The sequence below is a fragment of the Rhipicephalus microplus genome, chromosome 4 (assembly GCF_043290135.1).
Source record: "Rhipicephalus microplus isolate Deutch F79 chromosome 4, USDA_Rmic, whole genome shotgun sequence".
Classification (NCBI taxonomy): Eukaryota; Metazoa; Arthropoda; class Arachnida; order Ixodida; family Ixodidae; genus Rhipicephalus; species Rhipicephalus microplus.
In genome coordinates, this window is record NC_134703.1 from 79055520 (window position 1) to 79063032 (window position 7513).

Genomic DNA, 7513 nt, shown 5'->3' on the forward strand with positions numbered 1-7513 from the left:
TTTTAGTTGCGAGACACAATGAATCTCGAAAAGTTAGTCACTCTTGGTGAGAAGATGGGCCTTTCTGGCGCCGAACTACGGAAGTGGGTCACCCAGAAGGAAAAAGAAGAAAAAGAGAGAGCCAAGGAAGAAAAAGCAGCTAAATTAGAACGAGAGAGGTTGGCAGCTGAGAGAGCCAAGGAAGAAAAAGCAGCTGAGTTGGAACGAGAGAGGTTGGCAGCTCAGAGGGCCAAGGAAGAAAAAGCAGCTGAGTTGGAGAGAGAAAGGCTGGCCGCTGAAAGGGCGAAAGAAGAAGAGAGCAACAATTGAAGTTGGAGTTGGAGAAAGAAAAGTTGGCAGCCGAAAGGGCGAGAGAAGAAAGAGAAGCAAAGGAGCGACAGCTGAGAGAAGAAAGAGAGCAGCAATTGAAGTTGGAGCTGGAGAGAGAAAGACTGGCAGCTGAGAGGGTGAAAGAAGAGAGAGAGAAAAGGGAACGGCAGCGACAGCACGAGATAGAACTCGAGCGGCTCCGTTTGCAACAGCGAAGTGAAACTCCGGTCTAAGCTAGAGTTGAAAGCAGCGAACGGGAAGATCACGGCTTCCGCTTGAACCCAAGCAAGCTGCTCGTAGCGTTTGATGAAAGGAAGGACGACCTTGACGCGTACCTTCACAGATTTGAGACGATTGCAAGGAGCCAGAATCGGCCGGAACATCAATGGGCAACTGCTTTGAGTACTTGCTTGAGTGGTGAAGCGCTCAGTGTGTACGGTAGGCTGACGCCGACCGATGCAGCCAACTATGCAAAGGTGAAAACTGCTTTGCTGAAGCGATTTAGATTCACTGTGGAAGGATTCTGGGACAGATTTCGGACAGGAAAGTCAGCTGATGGTGAGACAGCTACGCAGTATGCCGCCCGACTTTGCCATTATTTCGACAGATGGATTGAACTTTCAGGGACAGCGCAGGAGTACGATGAGCTTAGAGAGCTCCTAATTAGAGAACAATTCCTTACTAGCTGCCACCCAAGCCTGTCGCTGTACTTGAAAGAGAGGAAGGCTGAGTCACTTGAAGGAATGCTTGAATTGGCTGATCAATTCTTGGAAGCGCAAGGTGGAACTAATTTGGCCAAGGTCAAAAAGGATTGTCCCGATGATTCGAAGAAATTGGCTCCCGAAGAAAAGAAGCGTGCACCAGAGGGCATTCCGCGATGTTTTCTGTGCAACCGAGTGGGTCATCGCGCGAAAACTGTCGAACGATCTTTACGAGCCCTACGGCAGTAAAATGTTTTAAGTGTGGCCAGACTGGGCACAAAGCAGACGCATGTCGAAACGGAGCGAGTTAAACTCACCAGGTATCCTGTGTGCAAGCGGCACCAAAATTCGATAATAATGCCGTCACAGATGGATTCGTAGAGCTGAAAAATGGGGAGAAAATTCCTATTGTGCGTGCTGTAATGACAAAACAGCCAACCGGTGGCACGAAGGGAATGTCAACGCTACCTGTAAAAGTTGCGGGCAAGAAGATTACGGTGTTAAGAGACACCGGTAGCTCCACGGTTATCGTGCGGAGAAATTTGGTACGGGAAAGTGAGTTGACAGGCAGAACAAAACCGCTTTGCCTAATTGACCGTACGGTTCGGATGCTTCCCGAAGCAGAGATTGAGGTTGAAACCCCGTGCTTCAGCGGGAAGGTTACGGCTCTATGCATGACGACCCCCCTGTACGACCTCGTCATCGGAAACATCGACGGGGCGCGAGGGCCGAATGATCCAGAATGTTTGGGGGAAGACCCGAAGATGGAGCCCCAGCCGACACAGGGACCGCGAGATACAGCGGAGAACAATCGCGCGAAGGATTTCACTCGAGCCCAAGGTGAAGCCTGGGCGCAAGAGGCAGTGAATGAGAACATCATCGTATCGAATGAGTTCACGTGCTGGGCAGCTGGGCTTACTTCGGCTCGACCTCAACTGACCGACAATGTAAAGATGACGGAGTCGGCCAGCCAGGCCAAATGTCGGGACATGAACAAGCGGGTGAATAACCGGACAGGATCGGTTGAGCGTCATAACCCGCTAGCAGTGTCGGAAGTGACAACGATGGCTGAGACGCCGCCTCAGATACCGTCGTTAGAAGGGGCTCGCCGGAACAAAAAGAGCAAAAACAATAAGAGATTGAGAGAGCACCGCGAAAAAGGGCGCAAGCGCCGCTCGAAATGCACAGGATAGGTGCTGAGGTCAAATCGGAATGCGTTTGACTGTGTGGAGCCTCAATGTGTTGTGACTTGTTATCCTGTGTCACAACTGCATGTCGAGCGAATCAAAATGTTTGTTGCGGTGATGTGATGTATAGTATTGTACAATTGTGGTAATGAGAGAACTTTGTATATTTGTATTGTTTGGAATATGTGATGGAGTATTGTATTCATGTACCTGTGGTTATATTTCATGTGTTGTGAAATTGAATTGTAATGCACCGTTGTATTGAGTGATCTATTGTTAATGTAAAGTGTCATGAGCGACGGTTTGTGTTACAGTCTTTCAGAGTGTGTGGTGACTGTTCGCGCTCGTTTGTGTGGTTTTAAATATTATGAGATAATATTCTTAAAGTGGGGGCAGTGTCACAGAACGAGCGCTCAAAAAGGGCGCGCCGCCAAATTCTCTCGACGAAACGCCGGAGTGACGCCGCGAGGCCAACAATAAAGAAAAAAAAGAAAACAAACATCCAGACTCCCCGGGCGCGCGACTCTCCCCTCGGAAGCGTGGCTTCGCCGACGAACCTCCTCTCCCCACATCGGCGGCCGAGCACGCACTCGAAATTTCTAGATGGAAAGGGGCGTGGTATGCCGGGTTGAGTCATCCGTCGCGGACGGCCCTCGTATCGTCTCGGCCTTTCCCCCAGCCTTCGCTGCGCATCGCGCCGACGAAATGATGAGAACTTTCTGGAATCTCGCGCGGAAGGTATTTAATCGAGCAGCCGAGACAAGAGATCAGGAGAAGACGGAAGTTAACGCCAGAGCACGTAGGGATTCCGCCGTGAAGTCGGCGAAGGTTTTGTCCGTAGAGACAAAGCAGGAGAAGATGATTTCCACCTGAGGGGTGACGACTCGAGGTACAGGCAAGAGTGTGTGTGTTTACCGCTATCGAGCGAAGACGCGTGGCAACAGCTGCGTGTGTGTGGCCGACGTGTTTCCGGCGAAGAAGTTGAAGCTTGAAGAGTGGCCAATTGAAGACGCGAGGTTTCCTGGAAGAAAAACTTCGGCGAGGTTTCCTGGAAGAGAAACTTCAGGGGCAGCGGAACGACAACAACGCTGGACTTTGAGTGAGTGATTCTCGGAAGAGTATCATCCAGACTTTTGTTCCAAGAACTTTGGACTGAATAGGTTTTCTATCTCTTTAGTCTTTAGGTGTCTTGGTTGTTCGATGCATGCGACTGCATTGTAGTGCGTATTGTTGTCTGTGTCCGTTGTTCCGAGTGTGGCTGATTGTACTGTGTAGTACGTTGTTTGATTGGTGACATATTGTCCTCATCTATTGTGGAGTGTGCATACTTGTGTATTGTTTTCGATCTGCCATTATTGAGAATATAATTTTGTTTGTTTATCAACTCTCGGCTCTGACTTGTTCTTTGGGCCACAGCCGGCGTTCGCTGGCGCGCCAAAAAGGACCACTTCTAAATTGTCCACGCTTTCGTGGTGTGGTTCAGGGGGCCGATACTTCGGCCCTTGGAATTAGCCCGGCGATCGCCTCCCTAATTAACGGGACCTGTAACAAACATTGTCCTTGATTTGTGAAGCTATGATGGTAAAACTAATGACAGCAGAGTTTCCAGAGTATAATTCATCCATCCAAAACTAATTAATTGTTTCACTTAAATTTAATGCCCATTTAACACAATGCATTACCATGCAACATTAATGTACATGCTGCACAGTATTGCGAATATGTCGATTGATGACTGAGTGTGATGATGTCGCATCGTAGACATGAGTGTGCTAACATAGCCTTCCTGACTCGTACAAAACAAAGGCATTGCAAAGATGAGAATGACTGAAAAATGATGATGAAAGATGTAGAAAAAGAAAGCATAAAGTAAAAGGCATTAAATGTGATGGCTGAAACAGCAAAACGTTCAATTAAGAGATCATAAAATGGTTTCAACTAGAAAACAATGTTTGTCAGAGCATTCCATGAATGAATACGAGGGTAAAGCAGAAAAATGAAATGTATGTATGTTGCCCCAAGTAAAGATGGGGCATCATTAATTAAGCAACCTTTGTGACGACTCATACGCATCCTGCAGAATGAAAAAGACTTGTTGCACCTTTGCTCTTATAAATGCGCCAGATGTACCTTCTGCGTTATTGCTTCTCTTTGCTAGACGTAACGTCAGCTTCAAACTTCTTTTGTCCTCTCAGTCTGACTGGCCTATGGGACCAAAAACCTCTACGAGTCATTCCACTCCAATTGTCTCCAACCTTGGTGCCCAACAGCCTCTAATTTGCTTGAAAAAGAATCAGGACCATCTGTCTAAAGCAGAAAATTTTGCTGCAGATTATTGTGAAAAATAATTTCTTGTCGACTAGCCCCACTTCGAATTTCGAAACCTTGGAATTTATAAAAAAGTTACTCTTTCTAAAATGGTGAAGGATGAAATTCGTCTTACAGAATGATCGTAGGCTTTGTACTTAAAATAAGTTTTGCAATTCAGTGCTACAGAAGCATTTTATGCTGCCTTAAATATAGACACAAATGGTCCATACTGGGGTTTTTTTAGGGGAAAAATAACATTTATTGAACTGCGGTAGTTTGTACTGACAGTAGGAAACTTTCATTGCAGGTTAAAAAAATGAAACGCATATAGTGTGAAATAGTATGCACAAGTGGTGAAAAGTTGGCAAAAATTTATTTTTACGTATGTTTGATTGTAAATGTAACATTGAGGTGGGCCTAGTAAGAATTATCGAAGTACACTGAAACCATGATACAATGAACCTGGTTAAAACAAAGTAAATAAAAATAGTCTTGCAATACAGTGTTAGTAATATACCTTTATGACGAATTTTTTATATAGCGAACATATTTTTGTGTAAGATGCAACTTTGTTATAATGAGGCTTGAGTGCTGTGCATGTGCTAGGAACTTTCATTAGCTATTGACTGACATTATGAAATTGCTTTTAAATGCCAGTGCATTTCTTATTCGGGCTTTGTCAGGCATCCGGCATTGTCCGCGTGCTGGCTGGTGGTATTTTCGCTCTCGCTTTTTCCATAATAACAGCTGTGGGCGCGCGCGCTTATCCTCGCCCTTAGCAACCGGAGTATGTGGTGCGAAAGTGTAGGAGAGGGTAGGTGCAGTGCTTCGCCTCTCACTCTCTCGCCGTTCCTCTCTCTCCTACATGCGCCCCACTTTCCCGTCCGCTCGCGCCTCACTCTCGACCGTTCTCTGGCTGGGCGCGAGGCGATGGCAGAAGTCGATGAAGGTGAATGTCTGACGGCAACGGTACCCTCTCACAACGCAAGAAATGCATTCGCATTTCCTCACGATTGCCTTTGGGGAGGTGAAAGCATTTTTTTTTTGTTCAAAGCAAGGGAAATATTTTTAGACTTGTGTCCCAAGGGAAATATCTTTGGACTTGTGTTCTGCCGTTCTTTGTACTTGCATGTGACAGAGCGTGAAAACACTGAGAAGTCGGGCTTTCGTGGTGTCCCGAGTCCCGACTTCCTGTAGTGTCTGTGTTTGCACGCCCTGTCTTTTTAGAACGAGCGTACGTAGCCAAGGAAAGTGATACCGATGCGAGCTGAACCCTTGTTACCTATATACTTATTCCATGTTTGTAAACTTAAGATTTTGTGCCGTAAATATACTCGCGACGCGTAGGCTCCGCCCAGCCTAAAGCTTGCCACCGACTTCTATATGATCACTCTGCACAGAAGCTGCTGTTGCGGGTTGTGTCGTGATCATAGAGGATGGTGGCGAGCTTTAGGCTGGGTGGAGCCTACACGTCGCTACAAGCGCTTTAGTATGTCAACGGCTCCTACCGCCTAACTTTAGGAGCCATATGCAATAACTGATTGCTTTGTGGGGTTTAACGTCCCAAAACCACCATATGATTACGAGAGAGGTCATAGTGGAGGGCTCCGGAAATTTCTATCACCTGGGGTTTTTTAAGGGGCACCCAAATCTATGCAATAACTCTAGGGTAGTGTAGATCAAGTTGCTGTATATGCTCCATGCGGGAGCAGATTTGCGCGTAAGTCGCCATTTGTGTTCAACTGCTGTGCAGTGAAGCCAACGTCGCTGCATTATCGAAGTCAAAAGTATGCCGTGTTGTCCAGCAGTGTTCAACAAATTCTGTCTTGGAACGCGTTGCATGGGTGGCTTTAGCCACTTTCCTTTTGTGTTCTTTGAGCCTCGTTGATCTTTTGATCTTTGTGTTCTTTGAGCCTCGTGGATCGTTGATGTAGTTAACGTCGCATTCTTGGTATTGTGACTTGGGAACGACCCTGCTTTGATTGTTCGCAAGTGTGCGGTTTTTGTACTCATCGAACACGTGTCCCAAGGTGTAATGAAACTTAAAAAAAGAAAATCGGCAGACCCACACACAGTGGGAATCGATGATCTGGGAAGCCCGAATCAGGAAGGTTGAAATGTCACATTAAAATCAGTACAACGTTACAAGGTGGACGTAAATTATGCCGCACATGACTTCCATTTTATGATTATCATGTTTGCATCTGTCATTTGTGTTCGTCGTTCATTCAGGTCACGTAATACCAAATTTGGTGTATGTGAAGCTAGCGAAACGGCCGCGAGCGCGCTATGAGCGTACCATATGTAGTCATGTTTTACATAACACGTATGCCATGATTATTATGTTGGACGTGTCATTTACCTATGGTGTCCATTCATGGGGCGTAATACCAAATTTGTTATTTGTGAAGTTAGCGAAACGGCCGTGAGTGCATCATGAGCTTGGCATGCCGTCATATTCTTACATGACACGCATGTCATGATTACCATGTTTGCACCAGTCATATACCTTCGTCATCTTTTCACGTAACACCAAATTTGGTATATGTGAAGCTAGCGAAATGACCGCGAGTGTGCCATGGACATGACACGTAGTCATGTTGTTACATGACGTGCATGTCATGATTTTCATGTTAGGGTCTGTCGCTTGTGTTCGCCATGCAGTCGTGTCATGCAATACCAGTTTTGCAACATGTCGTGTATACGAAACTACCGCAGGAGCAATAAGACCATGAAATGTAAACCATGACATTCATGACATATATGTCATGATCTTCATGTCATGATTAGTCACTTATGCTCGCAATACAGTCATGATATGCTATACCAATTTTGGTATAGATTCCATTTTCGAAACGGCCAAGAAAGCTGAAAGTCGTAGGTGGCTAGATAGACAAATACGGTCAATGTCGCCGAAGTTTACTAAGAAATGCTTCTCATTTAAAACTGTTCCTAAACGCCCAAATGATGCAGTCTCTCATATACCTTGCAAATAAAAGTTTATCC